Source organism: Bufo bufo, chromosome 2 (assembly GCF_905171765.1).
Source record: "Bufo bufo chromosome 2, aBufBuf1.1, whole genome shotgun sequence".
Lineage (NCBI taxonomy): Eukaryota > Metazoa > Chordata > Amphibia > Anura > Bufonidae > Bufo > Bufo bufo.
This window is the reverse complement of record NC_053390.1, coordinates 774,603,520-774,622,379: the sequence shown is the minus strand read 5'-3', so window position 1 is coordinate 774,622,379 and position 18,860 is coordinate 774,603,520. Positions and strand designations below refer to the sequence as shown.

The window sequence follows — 18,860 nt, the reverse complement described above, 5'->3', positions numbered from 1 at the left end:
CGTTCAGTATTTGGCGCACTGAAGGGCGCACACCAGCTGCCAGCTTCCTCACTGCGCCTGCGCCGAATACTGAACGGCGCGAGATTTACACTGCAGACAGGGAGGGAGGTAGGAGACCAACACTGCCTGCCCTGTCAATCTAGTGTAGCAGGACGTGGCCAGAGGTGGGAGAACGGAGCCGCTAATTTCAGCCAGCTTAATACCCATTTTTCAGGTGACAGAAACGCTTTAAGGTTATACATGGTTGTACATGTGTACCAAACCATTTTAAATAAAAAAAAATATATATATAACTTTTATTTTTGCATTGTTTTAATTATTTCAGTGCAGAGTTTTCCTAATGCTCTGGATGCCAATAGTGGTCGCTTGCATTATAGGTTAAAGGAATTTATTGGGAGTTTTACACTGATGATCTATCCTCTGGACGGGTCATCAGTATTTGATCGGTGGGGGTCCGACACCCTGGACACTCTGCCATTCAGCTGTTCGAGAAGGCAGCGGCCCTTTTTAAGTAGCGCCACGACCCTATCGCTGCTTTCTCTAGACCATGTGACATCACGTTCATTGGTCACGTGGCCTAGGAGTAGCTTAGCCCCTTAGAAGTGAATGGAGCTGAGCGCTATACAGTAATCACGTAGAGGGCCTTGGCGCTCACAGGAGCGCCGGTGCTCTCTGAAGCAGCTGATTGCTGGGGCTCCCGGTTGTCTGACCCTCACCGTTCAGATACTGATGACCTATCCTCTGGACGGTCATCAATATTAAAATCTCGGAAAACTTTTTTTAAGTGGTTGTCCCATGGAAACACTACAGGATAGGGAATCAGTGACTGGTGGAGGTCTGACTGCTGGGGTCCATGGTGGAGCGGCGGTTCCACATGTACACTGATGCCTCATTCAGCTCTATGAAGCTTATGGAGATACCCAAGCTGTGTACTGAATGAATGGAGCTACATTCATATGGGGCTCTTGTGATCGTCCAGGGCCCCAGCAGTCAGAACCTCACTGATAAGTGTTTCATAAGTCAGCCCCTTTTAATGGAGTTTAGACCCAATGATGCTGGTTTAGGAGCGTGTCTCATCACCAAAATAGACAAGGTAGTTGATTTAAATAATGCATTATCATCAGTGCCTGACATGCTTTTATAAATACACAGAAAAAAAACACGTTACAAATGCAGAAAAGTGCTTAAATTACATAATGTGAACATGCGGGGGATTTGTAGTATGGTCATTATGTTGAGGGAAAAAACATGAATTTCACCCTTTTAATGTGTAGAATGGAATCCATGGCAAATCCAAGCCACAATTTGCATTTCACACACCCTGTAGCAGTTTACAGCAAAATCGGTAGCAGAAAAGTCTAATGCTACTGCTCAGCAAAACTTCTGGGAAGAGACCATTCACATTGCCACAAGGCAGATGGACCGTGCCCAGTTCCAGCAATAAGTCAAACATAGGAAAACATGGCTGCTCTGGAGACCCAATATTGGACTACAGAAAAACATTTTGGGGTTCATGTTTCATTGGCAATGGCATAAAGAGAATAGCATGAAGCCATGAATCCAACGTGTGTGGTCGCCAGTGTCCAGGTTGGCAGCTGTATCAAGATGTTGACTCTGAATTTGACGCCACTGGCATCTTCTAAACAAACAAGCTATGAGCTGACCTTGAATGGTTCCAGAGCCATGAAGGTATCTTTACCTTACTGCAATCACCAGCACAGTCCTCATAGGAATCCAGTAAAAATTACCTGTAGTATGAAGCTGAATAGGGGTGCGGCTATGTGTAAAGGTTGTGTACAGAAATGTCCCCCTGCATATTTGGCTTTTATAATTTTTTGGAGCCTTAATAGGACAGAGAACCTGTATCCAACCATGTCTTGTAAGGAGAGCCATTGTTTGGAAGGTTTATATTAAGATACTGTAATCTTCAAATTAAATTTGATACAGGAACATTGTGAAATGTGTGTAACCTCGGTGCTATGTAATGTCATATATTTAAGCTTAAGAAAGGATTAGTAATGGCGGAGGTCAACAACTTCAATTGTCAAACAATAATCCAGAAATAATCAGTGAAAGAGATAATATCTGCCGGCAGTAATTGTAAAAAAATAAATAATCTAGAGAATTAAAAGGCGGTGTCTGCTTCATAAACCCCCATCCCCCTCCCAAAATTGTTAGGCTGAAAACCTAAAAATCCTTGGATCCGAACCAGAGTTCGGGAAATGGTTTTTACAGTACAAATTACTTTATAAAGTTATTACCCGAAGTCTCGCGAGACTTCGCAAAGCAATAACTTCGGCTCATCGGAGCCAATACATTCAAATAGTGTACAGAGCTCCGTACAGTATTGGAACCAAGTTTTATGCGAATCGAATTTGGATGTTTCATTCGAAGTCGATTCGCTCATCCCTAATAACTATGCTGGAACATTACAAAGCATTAAATAACATTACATAAAAAGAACAATTTGCAAGCACCCTATTCTATGGTAAGGCATAAATCTCTTGTGATGGGGAGTTGATGTGAAGATCTGTCCTTCAGGGGGTTTGGACTCTTGGATATCCAGACGAAGATCTCTTTCATCAAGGCCCTTGCTATACCAAGATGTTCAGGATCTGAAACTAGCTGCATTGATTCGGAGTAGAAATCTTAAAAATACAGGCTCTATCAGATTGTGATAACGTATGCTTCATTTTTTCATTTATGCTTGAAAACCAGACCTTTACTTTTTAGATGACAAACCAACTTGAATTTTCGGGTCCTACCTTTTTTCAGAATCAGATCATTTGCGTCCCTCATAACCACCAAACTGAGTTTTCTCGCCCAATTACTTGGGGGACACAGGAGACCTTGGGTATAGCTCAGCAACCTAGGAGGCGTGACACTAAGTGAAAACTGTTAAGCCCCTCCTCCAGCAGCTATACCCTCAGCCCGGAGAGAGAGACTACCAGTTTTTTGCTTAGTGTCCAAGGAGACAAGACACTCCCTGCTCTGCAGGGCTGTTTTTTTCTCCTTTTATTTTTTATTTTAATTTTATTTCAATCTGGATCTTTTATTTTTCCAGGGACAACAGAGACGCCTGGACCTCTGTTTCCCCCGGGGTCGAGTTGCGCCAGTGCCGGTCATCCACACTGCTGCCTCCCCCACAGAAGACAAGGTGGACCAGGGCAGCTTAGCTCCCCTGCATCCCGCCAGCGTAAGGATCGCCCGCACGCCAAGTCCCTCTTCCAGCGTCCTGCCACTGCGGTGCCAGTAGCTGAAGGGGAGACCCTGCTGGAAAGGACAGAGGATGAAGACTGCAGAATGGTGAGAGGTGGCTGCTCCAGCCCTATAAACCCTTCCCCCTCCCCAAACAGGCATCAACTGCTCCTCCACTGGCTACTTGGGGTCCGTTATTTCTAGGGATCTGCAGGCTTCTTTTCCCCCTCTTTATCCTTGGGGGGCCTCCCAGGTGGCCTGCTTCTATCGCGCTCTCCTTTCATTGAGGATCACCGCCGCTGCGGCTCCCCGCAGCGCTTCTACTTCCTTCACTAGACATCCAGGACCACATCTGCGGTCCTTGCATACATCTGGGTGGCAGACGCCGCCTCCACATACCTTCCGTCTGACCGAGCGCACATTTGCCTCCTTCCCCCCTCTGCTCCACCGTTATGCCGGCGGGTTATCGGCTTCCTGCCGGGCTCATGGGTGGCGGACCTCACATATACAGCGGCAGGTCCGCACGCGGCAACTTCCAGCAGCGTCGGGACCCTTTCAGACAAAATTATTTCTGAAGCCACGGGTGGAAAGAGCACCCATCTTCCCCAGCCCAGGACCAAGAGCGCCACTCGAGGCCGTTCTGGTTCATTCCGTTTTCGATCCTCCCGCAGGTCCTCCGAGCCTCGACCCGCAGCCGGTCCATCCTCCGGTCCCTCCCAAGACAGACACAAGAAGCCCTTTTTTCGGGCACAGCCCACCTGGCGTAAGTTACAAGCAGCCCTCAGCCTGAAGGTGCGCCCCCACCCACCCGGATGGGGGGCCACCTTCTCCTTTTCAGGGACGTCTGGCAGGCTTACGTCTCCGATGCCTGTGCGCTTGAAATTGTATTCTCCGGGTACAAAATAAAGTTTGCTTCTCTTCCCCCCCGGATCGTTTCTTTCGGTCCCGTTCTCCGCAGTACCCCAAGGGTGCGGCCGCCTTCTCGGCAGCCATTCACACCCTACTAGACAAGGGAGTCATCGTTCCTGTGCCTCCGGCGGATCAATTCAAGGGGTTCTACTCAAACATCTTTGTGGTCCCCAAAAAGGAAGGCTCGGTGCGGCCGATCCTGGACTTAAAACGGCTAAACTGTTTTCTCCGCCTTTGGCGATTCCGGATGGAGTCCCTCCGATCTGCGGTGGCCTCCCTGGAGTAGGGGGACTTTATGTCATCAATCGACATCCAGGATGCCTACCTCCACGTTCCGGTCGCTCTGTGTCACCATCGTTTCCTTCGCTTTGCAGTGGGGAACGATCACTAACAGTTTGTCGCACTTCCCTTCGGCCTAGCGACGGCTCCTCGGGTGTTCACCAAGGTCCTGGCCCCTGTCCTAGCTTTGCTCCGCTCCAGGGGTGTTTTTCTACTGCCCTACTTGGACGACGTCCTTATCAAGGCGCCCTCCTTTCCTCAGACGTCCGCCAGTGTGGACCTTGCACTGGAGACCCTGGGACAGTTTGGCTGGCTTCTCAACCTTCCCAAGTCTTCCCTGATTCCCTCCAGACGGTTGATCTTCCTGGGGATGCTGCTGGACACGGAGGCGGTAGAGGTCCGTCTCCCAACGGACAAGCGTCTGGCCCTCCACCAGTCGGTTCACAATTTTCTTCACCACCGCCGCCCGTCCTTCCCATCCAGCATGCGGGTGTTGGGACAAATGGTTGCCTGCTTCGAGGCGATTCCGTTTGCGCAGTTTCATTCCCGCACCTTTCAAAGGGCGATCCTCTCTACCTGGCACAAATCACCGGAGAGCCTGGACCGGCCCTTCATTTCCAAGGGAAATCCTTCCTTCCAATGACATGGCAGGTGGTTACCACCGACGCCAGTCTGCAGGGATGGGGGAAAGGGGTGTTTCCTCCCCTGTCCGTCCAGGGCACTTGGTCTCCATCGGAGTCCAAGCTTCAGATCAACGTACTGGAATTGAGGGCGATCTTCTTATCGCTCCGACACTGGACTCCCCTGCTAAAAGGTCGTCCTGTCTGTGTCCAATCGGACAATGCCACGGCAGTGGCATACATAAACAACCAGGGGGGCACTCGCAGCGCCGCGGCAATGCGAGAGGTGACCCGCATTCTCCTCTGGGCGGAAGCTCACATTCCGGCCCTGTCAGCAATTTATATTCCAGGCGTGGAGAACTGGACGGCGGACTTCCTCAGCCGGACCACCATCGACCCGGGCGAGTGGTCGCTACACCCGGACGTGTTCAAGTCCATTTGCCTTCGTTGGGGTCGTCCGGATGTGGACCTCATGACCTCCAGGTTCAACCACATGCTCCCCACCTTCCTGGCCAGGGCAAGGGACCCGAGGGCGTATGGCGCCAACGCCCTTGTTCTTCCCTGGCAAGAATTTTCCCTTCTGTATGTGTTTCCTCCACTTCCCTTACTGCCTCGGGTTCTCCGGAAGATCGCGGCAGAAGGCATTCCCACGATCCTGATCGCTCCGGACTGGCCTCACCGGTCTTGGTACGCCGATCGGATGCTGCTCTTGGGAGACGCCCTTTGGCCGTTACCTCTCAGAGAAGATCTCCTCTCTTAAGGGCTGATCTTCCACCAGCATTCCAGGTCGCTAAGTTTGACGGCGTGGCTGTTGAGACCGCGGTTTTGACACAACAGGGTTTTTCCGCGGATGTAGTTTGCACCATGATCCGCGCCCGGAAACCTGCCTCGTCCAAGATCTATTATCGGACTTGGAGGTCTTATTTGGGATTCTGTGAGAATCTGGCTGTTCCCCCTCTCCGTTTCTCTCTCCCCACACTTCTGTCCTTCCCCCAGTCCGGCCTGGACCTGGGGCTGGGTCTCAGTTCTTTGAAGGGTCAGATATCTGCGCTGTCCATTCTCTTCCAGTGTCCCCTGGCTCCTCTTGGACCTGTCAAGACCTTCATCCAAGGAGTGGCTCACTCGTTTCCTCCTTACCATTCCCCGATTCCACTCTGGGACCTGAATATTGTGATCTCGGCGCTACAAGCTTTCCCCCTTCGAGCCGTTACGGAAGATCTCCCTACGACTTTTGTCTTGTAAGGTCGTGTTCCTAGTGGCCATCACGTCTCTCAGACGGGTGTCCGAATTGGTGGCCCTTTCTTGTTCCGAGTTTTTTCTGGTCTTTCACCAAGATAAGGTTGTTCTCCGTCCCTTCCTTCCTTCTGAAGGTGGTCTCCGCCTTTTATCTCAATGAGGACATCGTCATCCCCGCTCTGTGCCCACCCCCGGGAACGGGAACTTCACTGCTTGGACATTAAGGCCTTGAAGATTTACTTGGAGATCACCGGCTCCTTTTGTCGCTCGGACTCTCTTTTTTTTGTAGTTCCGGAGGGTCCGCGCAAGGGTTTGGCGGCCCTGCAAGGTGGCTCGTCCGTTTCATCAAATTGGCTATTGCTGAGGCTTACCGCGCCAAGGGCAGGGTTCCGCCTTTCGGTGTCACCGCTCATTCCACCAAAGCGGTCGGTGCCTCTTGGGCCCAGAGACATCGGGCTTCGGCTGAACAATTGTGCAAGGCGGCCACTTGGTCTTCCTTGCACACCTTTACCAAGTTTTACAGGGTGCAGGGTCCCTTCTTGGACTGCTCTCGGACGTCCCAAGGTCTCCTGTGTCCCCCAAGGAATTGGGCGAGGAAAACGAGATTTTTGTATAACTTACCAGTAAAATCTTTCTCGCTCTTCCTTGAGGGACACGGCACCCACCCTTCGTTATTTGTTGTACAGGTTACGGTTTGGTTGCCCCTGTCGGGTAGTTGACTTGTTTGGTTTCCACTTTGTTGGTCATTGCCTTTTTTTCTCACTACTTGGACACACAACTGGTAGTCTTTCTCTCCGGGCTGAGGGTATAGCTGCTGGAGGAGGGGCTTAATATTTTTCACTTAGTGTCACGCCTCCTAGGGAGCTGAGCTATACCCAAGGTCTCCTGTGTCCCCCAAGGAAGAGCGAAAAAGAGATTTTACTGGTAATTTATACAAAAATCTCGTTATTCCTTACATTTGATGGGTGGTTCTCAAAATAGCTAAGAATTCTTGAAGATTTGGGGGCACATTTATTAAGACCGGCATTTTAGACGCCGGTCTTAACCTCTGCACCGGCCTCTACTTAACTTCAACGGATCCTCCGCCACTTCTAAATGTAAGACAGCTTCCTAGCTATCTTACGTTTAGACCATTTTGTACGCCTAAAACAGTAATGGTAACCCTGCCGGCCCTTCCCCGCCCCCACACCACCACCCCCTTTTTTTTTTAGATCTGGAGTCAGCGGGGAGAAGTTGCAGATTGTGGAGCAAAGGACCTTTGCGCCAGGAATAAGCCTAATTTAGGCATATTTCTGTTTGATAAACAACATCTTTGGTTCAAATGTCAAATCCCCTCCTGATGTTGCCAAAAGGTTGTTCTGTCTAACCAAGGATTTGCCTGATACATATTGTCCTTTAGGATTTGCCTCCCTCCACCCCCTCTCCAGACCCTTGTAATCGGGTACTGCTCTAGTGGTCCAAGTTGGACCAGTAGTCCATCAGGCAACATCCTAACATTCTTTTCCTTATTGCCTGCTCTATGAATTTAACACATGGACTTCCTATTGGGTTTAATAAGTCCACCCTGGTGTAGTGATATGGAGAATACTGGAGGGTGGTGAGACAGTGTCCTGTGGCCCACCAGTAAAATTCATACTGGGGCTCACTGTACAGATTCATGCAAATATCACCTTGCCTCCATTTGCGAATACCTACTACACCAACACACTTTTTTTTTTTTTTTCAGTAGTAGCCTGTGCCTCAGGCTGTTCTGTCCTAGAGACGCTGTCAGTATCATTCTTACTGGCTCCTGCCTTTTACTAGGGTTCTCCTAAAGTGCTCATGCACTTGAACATTGTTTGGTTCCGCATCCAGGCTGCAAAAAACGCGGACAGCACTCCGCATTTCTAATATGGGCAACCCCTTCAATTTGTGGAAGGAAAACGGGCGGCATCCATGTTTTGGACCACAAAACACAGCAAAGTTATGTGCATGAGCCGTATGTGAGCCAGGAACACATGCTCACACTGTGGAAGGTAGCAGCAAGCTGCTCAAGATGATTGATTATGGGGATCCATTCAGGGTCTTAAAAAACATGGGTCCCTTGAGAAAGAAGATACTGGCAGGATACTCAGTTATTTTATATGGACGCATAGGCTGGTTGATATGCTGCCTGTCTGTATGTAGTGCAGTCAGTCTACTGTGTCATGTGTCACTTGTACAGGAGTTAAGGGACTGAGGGCCCAACCCTTGGTCAAGGGTCCACCAGGGGATTCACCTGTTTCCCTTTGGGCCAGTCTGATGGTGAAACCTCTCTGTGTTCCTGGTCTGATAGTGTCTAGAGGGACCCTCCTCCTTCGGTGGTGCTGTCATGATGGTCTGCTGGAAATCCAATTATCAGTAGATAATTCCTACTTTCTAGCCTAATTCCTTCCCACCAAATGTTGTACATGTATGGTTCTGAGAGCAGGTCGTTAGAGCAACCTGCTGTACATGTGATGGTGTGGGCTCAGGAGCTGTGCTGGCACCATCAATTGCAGGTGGCAGGTGTATTATACATCTGGCACCTTGCCATGAGTCCCAGAATTGGAGTTTCTTCAGATTCTGGCAATTTAACCCTTTAGATGCTGCTAATGCTAACCTCAGCAGCTGAGTGGTCAGAGAGAGAGAGAGATGGGGTCTCCCTCTCACACCCCTCACTGCAGAGTGCCAAGGAGTTGCTATGGCAGCCAGAGGCCTGCCATGTACAGATGCCTATTCAACCCTGCTTAGTACAGTAAGTGACATAATACACTGCAATACAGAAGCATTACAGTGTATTATATGAATGATCCTGTAGACTGCATGTTTGAGTTCCCTAGTGGTAAAGTAAAAAAACAAAAACAAAGGATTGCCTTTTTTCAGTTGCAAACACGTTAATTTACGTAAAAATATATATGTAACTGGTGTTGCAGCTCTTGTAATGACCCATACTATAAAGGGATCACATTTTGTTTTGTACCATACGGTGAACAGCATAAAAAATATGAAAATGTGTTAGAGCATGTAGAGACACACTCCCAACTGGTAACACACAACTGTCAATTTATTCATAATTTGCAGTAAGAATAACTAAGGAACAGCACAATGCAGAGTTCCAATGAAAGATGCTCCAGAATTCATATTTCATGGGGACTATAATCCTTTCTTAAAACAGACATGTTAGGAGAGGTGACTGGGCTTCTTTAACCACCTCAGCCCCCAGTGCTTAAACACCCTGAAAGACCAGGCCACTTTTTACACTTCTGACCTACACTACTTTCACCGTTTATTGCTCGGTCATGCAACTTACCACCCAAATGAATTTTACCTCCTTTTCTTCTCACTAATAGAGCTTTCATTTGGTGGTATTTCATTGCTGCTGACATTTTTACTTTTTTTGTTATTAATTGAAATTTAACGATTTTTTTGCAAAAAAATGACATTTTTCACTTTCAGTTGTAAAATTTTGCAAAAAAAAACTGCATATATAAATTTTGCTCTAAATTTATTGTTCTACATGTTTTTGATAAAAAAAAAATGTTTGGGTAAAAAAAAAATGCTTTGGGTAAAAGTTATAGCGTTTACAAACTATGGTACAAAAATGTGAATTTCCGCTTTTTGAAGCAGCTCTGACTTTCTGAGCACCTGTCATGTTTCCTGAGGTTCTACAATGGCCAGACAGTACAAACACCCCACAAATGACCCCATTTCGGAAAGTAGACACCCTAAGGTATTCGCTGATGGGCATAGTAAGTTCATAGAACTTTTTATTTTTTGTCACAAGTTAGCGGAAAATGATGTTTTTTTTTTTTTTCATACAAAGTCTCATATTCCACTAACTTGTGACAAAAAATAAAAACTTCCATGAACTAACTATGCCCATCAGCGAATACCTTGGGGTCTCTTCTTTCCAAAATGGGGTCACTTGTGGGGTAGTTATACTGCCCTGGCATTCTAGGGGCCCAAATGTGTGGTAAGGAGTTTGAAATCAAATTCTGTAAAAAATGACCTGTGAAATCCGAAAGATGCTCTTTGGAATATGGGCCCCTTTGCCCACCTAGGCTGCAAAAAAGTGTCACACATCTGGTATCTCTGTATTCAGGAGAAGTTGAGGAATGTGTTTTGGGGTGTCTTTTTACATATACCCATGCTGGGTGAGATAAATATCTTGGTCAAATGCCAACTTTGTATAAAAAAATGGTAAAGTTGTCTTTTGCCAAGATATTTCTCTCACCCAGCATGGGTATATGTAAAATGACACCCCAAAACACATTCCCCAACTTCTCCTGAGTACGGAGATACCAGATGTGTGACACTTTTTGCAGCCTAGGTGGGCAAAGGGGCCCATATTCCAAAGAGCACCTTTCGGATTTCACTGGTCATTTTTTACAGAATTTGATTTCAAACTCCTTACCACACATTTGGGCCCCTAGAATGCCAGGGCAGTATAACTACCCCACAAGTGACCCCATTTTGGAAAGAAGAGACCCCAAGGTATTCGCTGATGGGCATAGTGAGTTCATGGAAGTTTTTATTTTTTGTCACAAGTTAGTGGAATATGAGACTTTGTATGAAAAAAAAAAAAATCAGCATTTTCCACTAAATTGTGACAAAAAATAAAAATTTCTAGGAACTCGCCATGCCCCTCACGGAATACCTTGGGGTGTCTTCTTTCCAAAATGGGGTCACTTGTGGGGTAGTTATACTGCCCTGGCATTTTCCAGGGGCCCTAATGTGTGGTAAGTAGGTAAATGACCTGTTCTTTGGAATGTGGGCCCCTTTGCCCACCTAGGCTGCAAAAAAGTGTCACACATGTGGTATCGCCGTATTCAGGAGAAGTTGGGGAATGTGTTTTGGGGTGTCATTTTACATATACCCATGCTGGGTGAGAGAAATATCTTGGCAAAAGACAACTTTTCCCATTTTTTTTATACAAAGTTGGCATTTGACCAAGATATTTCTCTCACCCAGCATGGGTATATGTAAAATGACACCCCAAAACACATTCCCCAACTTCTCCTGAGTACGGCGATACCAGATGTGTGACACTTTTTTGCAGCCTAGATGCGCAAAGGTGCCCAAAGTCCTTTTAGGAGGGCATTTTTAGACATTTGGATACCAGACTTCTTCTCACGCTTTGGGGCCCCTAGAATGCCAGGGCAGTATAAATACCCCACATGTGACCCCATTTTGGAAAGAAGACACCCCAAGGTATTCAATGAGGGGCATGGCGAGTTCATAGAAATTTTTTTTTTTTGGCACAAGTTAGCGGAAATTGATATTTTTCATTTTTTTCTCACAAAGTCTCCCGTTCCGCTAACTTGGGACAAAAATTTCAATCTTTCATGGACTCAATATGCCCCTCACGGAATACCTGGGGGTGTCTTCTTTCCGAAATGGGGTCACATGTGGGGTATTTATACTGCCCTGGCATTCTAGGGGCCCTAAAGCGTGAGAAGAAGTCTGGAATATAAATGTCTAAAAAAATTTACGCATTTGGATTCCGTGAGGGGTATGGTGAGTTCATGTGAGATTTTATTTTTTGACACAAGTTAGTGGAATATGAGACTTTGTAAGAAAAAAAAAAATAATTCCGCTAACTTGGGCCAAAAAAATGTCTGAATGGAGCCTTACAGGGGGGTGATCAATGACAGGGGGGTGATCAATGACAGGGGTGGTGATCAATGACAGGGGTGGTGATCAGGGAGTCTATATGGGGTGATCACCACAGTCATTGATCACCCCCCCTGGAAGGCTCCAGGGAGACGCCTGTATGTGTTTTGCGGATCCGATCCATCTATCAGTGGATCCGTAAAAATCATGCGGACATCTGAATGGAGCTTTACAGGGGGTTGATCAATGACAGGGGTGTAATCAATGACAGGGGGGTGATCAGGGAGTCTATATGGGGTGATAACCACAGTCATTGATCATGCCCCTGTAAGGCTTCATTCAGACGTCCGGATGCGTTTTGCGGATCCGATCCATCTATCAGTGGATCCGTAAAAATCATGCGGACGTCTTATGGAGCTTTACAGGGGGTTGATCAATGACAGGGGGGTAATCAATGACAGGGGGGTGATCAGGGAGTCTATATGGGGTGATCAGGGGCTAATAAGGGGTTAATAAGTGACGGGGGGGGGGGTGTAGTGTAGTGTAGTGGTGCTTGGTGGGACTTTACTGAGCTACCTGTGTCCTCTGGTGGTCGATCCAAACAAATGGGACCACCAGAGGACCAGGTAGCAGGTATATTAGACGCTGTTATCAAAACAGCGTCTAATATACCTGTTAGGGGTTAAAAAAAACACATCTCCAGCCTGCCAGCGAACGATCGCCGCTGGTAGGCTGGAGATCAACTCTCTTACCTTCCGTTCCTGTGAGCGCGCGCGCCTGTGTGCGCGCGTTCACAGGAAATCTCGCGTCTCGCGAGATGACGCATATATGCGTGACTGTGCGCAGGGCTGCCACCTCCGGAACGCGATCCTGCGTTAGGCGGTCCGGAGGTGGTTAAGGGCATCTGTCGGCAGATTTGTAGCTATGACACTGACTGACCTGTTACATGTGCACTTGGCAGCTGAAGACGTCTGTGTTGGTCCCATGTTCATATGTGTCCGCATTGCTGAGAAAAATGATGTTTTAATATATGCAAATGAGCCTTTAGGAGCCACGGGGGCGTTGCTGTTACACCTAGAGGCTCTGCTCTCTCTGCAACTGCCGCACAGGCTGTTCTCTTCTGTACTGTGAGCCAGGCTCAGACTGGCCCACAGGGGTACAGGTAAATCCCCCGGTGGGCCCCTGAGCAAGGTGGACCCCCTAGTCTCCCACTCCCGTGCACAAGTGGCACATAACACAGTAGACTTACTGCACTATATACATATATTCAATGTACAGCACCTCAACCATCCTATGATAGATTATTAAAGAAACTCCCCAGTTTATTATTATAGACACGGTCAGAGCTGAGATGACTTCTAGGTATAGAGGAAAGCTAGCCAGTGTCCTCTTCTCCCCAGGACCTACCTTCCTTAAGTTGCTGCAGGGACCCCTATATTCAATCATCTGGTAGCACCTTGGTGCTGTGTGAGGAGGTAATATTTGAATGTATCCGTACGGTGGGCCCCCAAAATAAATTTTACTGGTGGGCCCTAGGCACTCCAGTCTGACACGGCTGCGGGCCTCTTTCCTGTACTCCGCCTGCGCTAGATACTGAAGTGCACGGCGCAGCACAATACTTTTGGAGAAGTCGGGGCCAGCTGTGATCACATTTACACTGCCTGGCCCCTTCCATCAAAGTGCAAAGGGCATGGTAGTTGCAAAGTGAGCGGAGCCTCTAGGTGTAATGACAACACCCCCGTTGCTCCTAGAGGCTCATTTGCATATATTTAAGTAAGTAAAACTTTATATGTTTTCTCTGATCGCTGCCATTACTGCAGGGTGGCAGTAGTTAAAAACAACCTCCCCTGCGTGGCTGCCAGTATGATTATGGCTCGGCATTTGTACGGTACTGGCAGATGAGCATGAACGATGACACTGTGCATCTACAACGTTGTGTGGGAAGGGGTTAAAAGTTTTGTCTGACATATTTTTGGTATATCTCCTCTGAATAACATGTTTGTCCTTTCATCTGTTGCCCTCTTTTTTTGGAGCTCTCTCTCCTTCCCAGCTTTCTTCTGCCCCCTCCTCGCAGCCCTCTCCCCCCCCCCCCCCCCATCTCACTCCCATACAACAATTTCTTGTTCCTGAATTTATTTTACTTCTGAGAACTCTGTGAAAACGATGTCACACTCTAACTCTTTGTCCTGTAGGGAAAATGATCCTGTAACCTGGAGTTGTAGTCCCATAGCATCAGGACAATGAGTTTAAACCCCAACATGTCTGGGGGACGGGATCCCATGACCAGTGAATGGAGAGAGGCAATGCATCATTTCATTCAGACTCTTGTTGAGCTGAAACACTCTTCCCCTACAAAGGAAATTAGAGATCAAATATTAAACTTAGTGCAAGATAAGCAAAGAAGGCATATTGTTCCATACGTTGAGCGCTACCCGCAGGTTACCAGATCTCACAATCAATATATTCAACATTACTCCCTTGCTTCTCCCAATTAAGCATTCAAGAAATTACAAGAATAAGTCCCCTTAAGTTCTTTTTTCTGCTCTGCCAGTCAAGAAGAGAGTATTGTGTTTCCCATTAGTGCTTACATGGAAGTTCACCTTATACGACATTCTAAACTTCTATGGGTGACATTGTAGCAGAGAACATTTCCTCCGAGCTGGTTAACTTGTTACAAAAATCTTATCTTTTATCCCTTTTAAATCCCTGGGAGTTGTGGCCTTATTACAAGGGAACACATGTTCTGTGTGTACGGTGCCATGTGAAGGAGAACTCGGCCCTTTTATGTAGTTTGTCATGTTTTTTTTTTTGTTTTTTTTGAGCGTTTACTAGATATACATTAGGAAACATAATCAACTAAAATAATTTATTATAACAAGGGTGATAATTATAACAATATTTTATTCGATTTATTTGGACTACACAGTAATAATATACAAATAATTGTAATGATAAATATACTATAATATAAATTTGTAAGATATATGTATAATATACGATAATAGAAAGCATTACCACACAGCTACTCTGTGAGACTAAAAAGTTATAATAATACACAAATAATTGTAATAATAAATATATTATTAATGATATGCACATAATATAAATTCGTAAGATATGTGTATAAAATACACTGCCTGTCCCAAAAAAAAAGTCGCCACCTGGATTTAGCTAAGCAAATAGTTATGAGCCTCCTATTGGATAATTACTGCATGGGCGATTATCTTTCAGCTGGCAATAAGGTATTTTATATATAACTGGTGCAATGAGTTGCTTCTCATTTCTTAAACAACCATGTGGAAAGACACATCTCGTGGTCGTGGAAAAGATGTTAGTCTGTTTGAGAAGGGTCAAATCATTGGCATCAAGCAGAGAAAACCTCTAAGGAGATTGCAGAAACTACTAAGATTGGATTAAGAACTGTACAACGCATTATTAAAAACTGGAAGGATAGTGGGGACCCATCGTATTCGAGGAAGAAATGTGGCTGGTTAAAAAATCCTGAATGATCATGATTGGCGATCACTTAAACGTTTGGTGGAATCAAATCTAAGAAAAACAGTAGAACTCAGGGCTATGTTTAATAGTGAAAGTAAGAGCATTTCCACACGCACAATGCTAAGGGAACTCAAGGGATTGGGACTGAACAGCTGTGTAACCGTAAGAAAACCACTAATCAGTGAGGCAAACCAGAAAAAAAGGCTTCAATTTAGCTAGGGAGAATAACGATTGGACTCTGGAGCAATGGAAGGAGGTCATGTGGTCTGAGTCCAGATTTACCCTGTTCCAGAGTGATGGGCGCATCAGGGTAAGAAGAGAGGCAGATGAAGTGATGCACCCATCATGCCTAGTGCCTACTGTACCAGCCTGTGGGGGCAGTGCTATGATCTGGGGTTGCTGCAGTTGGTCAGGTGTAGGTTCAGCAACAGTATGTGCTCCAAGAATGAGGTCAGCGACTACCTGAACATACTGAATGACCAGGTTATTCCATCAATGGATTTGTTGTTCCCTGATGGCACGGGCATATTCCAAGATGACAATGCCAGGATTCATCGGGCTCAAATTGTGAAAGAGTGGTCCAGGGAGCATGAGACATCATTTTCACACATGGATTGGCCACTACAGAGTCCAGACCTGAACCCCATTGAGAATCTTTTTTTTTGTTTGCCAACTTTTTTTTGGGACAGGCAGTGTACACTACAATGCATTACTATACAGCTACTCAGTGAGACTACACAGTAATTATCATTACAATTACTTGTATATTATTAATATATGAATTATTATATGAGCATAATATAAATTTGTAAGATATATGTATAATATATAATAGAATGCTTTACCATACAGCTACTCAGTGAATAATAAATATTAATCTTAGCAACCCATTGTCATATGGTGTATATATGCCCAATAATGATATTAATGTCTGCGCTCGCCTGTAATGATTTTTTTTATACTCTTTAATTGTTCTCTGATTATTGTGCTATCTACAGTATATGCCTTATTTGTATATGAATTGTGATTTAAAGGGGCATTCTCATCTGGGACAGTGATGGCATATTGCTAGAATATGCTATCATTGTTGGGCAGGGGCATAGCTAAAGGCTTACGGGCCCTGGTGCAAGAGTTCAGCTTGGGCCCCCATTCTCTTAGTGCTTGTTGGCAAGGGGCAGGGGAGCACATAGCCTTCCTGCTGCCCGAGGCAAACATTGAAAGGGCACCCCCTTATGCCAAATTCTTCACCTAACCCCTTCCCTCCAGCCAGAGGTGTAAATTGACCTGCATGCACCTTCTATAATGCCAGTGTCTTATGTGGCACAAGGGTCTTTGGGCCCCTCAGGCTCCTGGGCCCGGTAGCGACTGCTACCTCTGCACCCCCTATAGCTACGCCCCTGTTGTCGGGTGATGGGTGGGACCTGCTCGTATCTCCAGAGTGGGGCACCCGAAGCACAAAGAGAGCAGCTGTGCATGCCCACCCTCCGTTCTCTGCTACTGGAGTTCCGAAAATAGACGGCTATTTCCAGCAGTCCAATAGAGGTGAATGGAGAGGTGGCCCGGCTTGAGCTGCTTACTCTCCAGTCACCTCTAGAGGACTTTGTAAAACAGCCGAGCACACTTGCTTGGCTTTTTTTCGGAACTTCCATAGTAGTGAAAGGACAGCAAGCTGTTTTGGCTACTTTCGCACTGGAGTTTTGGCTTTCTGTTTGTGAGATCCGTCCTCCATTGACTTTCAGTGGTGTTCAAGACGGATCCGTCTTGGCTATGTTAATGATAATACAAACGGATCCGTTCTGAACGGATGCAGACGGTTGTATTATCTGAACGGATCCGTCTGTGCAGATCCATGACGGATCCGCACCAAACGCGAGTGTGAAAGTAGCCTTAATCGTTATCTATTCATGCTGTATAGTAGACTGGATATAGGGTGTGGTGGTGTGGTGAAACCACTGTTAAAGAGTGCTAAAAAAAATCATCAAATCACTCATGGTAGATGTATTCATGGGTGGATTGGGACCTTAAAGTGGCCCTGGAAAAAAACCTAAAAGTGGCCCCATGTTGTAGGTGGGTCCAAATTGACAGAAGACGGGACAAAACAAGCAGGCAGGGGACGACAGAAGTAGGCGGGTCCTGCAATACCATAGTGCAGCACAGAATACCGCCCCAGCAGAACCAAATACCACAGGACAGCACAAAATACTGCCGCCCCAACCACAGTATTCAACACTATCGCCATCATTAGGATGGTATTACTATTGAGTTCAGAAGGGCATCTGTGGCTGTTGAGCATCAGATCATTATGTACCTGGTCTGCGGTCATCAAGAAGGCGTGAGAGGCCCCCTGGGAATCGGCCCACTGGGAAATTTCCATGTAGGGTCTGTGGCTAATCCGCCCCTGGATATATTTTGTAACGGACCGTTTCAGCAGACAAGGGGTTAAAATCCGTTTAGGCGATATGCCCCTTTTCTGAGAGACAGGCACAGCTACTGCAGAACACCAACCTCCCGAACTGGATACAAAATAGCACTCCAAACTGGAACCTCACGAATAGCTGCTAGCAGACGAACAGGAATCAGCCTACACTCCTGGCAATCAGTCTCTAACAGCATACAGTGGATCCCCCCAATAACGAGACAAGGCTCCGTGTTGAGGGTCAAGCAGTGGTCTGAGGTGCTGGCACACCCAGCCTGGTTTTTATTACAGTTGTTGCAAATTACAGGTCCGCCCACAGGGAGGTATAAAACAACCAAGCCCATCTGGTGTACACGCCCCTAGGGGACCAGAATGAAGACTGTGACACAGAGACAATACATCCCCACAATGCATCATGGTTTCCTCCTCTCTGCCCTGGAGACACCCGAGGAGTAATCCAATTATCTCTCAAGACAAAGGGAAATCACCAATACACATGTGGGGACAACAGAACAGAGATCACCATTTTAACATACAATGACACAACCCTTTGCAATACACAGACATTTAACATCCCAACATGGCACGAATTAGACCAGGAGTTCAAGTTAGTTCAAGTCCTTTGTGAACAAATGAGGCCTGGCTGATGAAAGGGCCCATAATCCTGGGGCAAGAGGCCAGCAGCCAGGCCCCTCCAAAACCCAGGGGCGAGGTTGGTTTCGCCACACATCTCCCCCTCCCAGGGAAGACTAACCAGATACCTGACCTCACGGTCAGTACCTGAGTTAGTCTGGCAGTCCACCCACAACCCAATACTGGACCTGTTGAATTTGGTAGCCTGTCTCTGTCCAGTGAGTCCACCAAGGTTAGGTTGGTAGCTGGTACTCCCGGTCTCTGTGTTGCTCCCTGGCTTGGAGTGGAGGTTGCTTTGTGGGCAGGTATCAGCGGTACTCTGCCCTGGTGCCAGCGTTACCATGGAAGAAGCCTGGTTGGAGCCTGGTTGTTGGAGGGGGAGACCGACTGTCTCTACCCCCTGTGCTGTAAGTGCAGAGACCACGGTCCCATCTGCACTGTTGTGGGGCTTACTGTCT

The 18,860-nt window shown here is 46.8% G+C and overlaps 1 long non-coding RNA gene across 1 annotated transcript; it reads right to left on the bottom strand.

Moving 5' to 3' along the window:
- Positions 1–3,142: 3,142 nt before the first annotated feature.
- LOC120991807 lies at positions 3,143–18,508 on the bottom strand. Its single transcript, XR_005776821.1, has 3 exons — positions 18,498–18,508; positions 12,551–12,559; positions 3,143–3,344 (listed from the first exon to the last, which is right to left on the bottom strand). It is a non-coding gene; the product is annotated as an uncharacterized LOC120991807 (long non-coding RNA).
- Between the last annotated feature and the right edge of the window lie 352 nt (positions 18,509–18,860).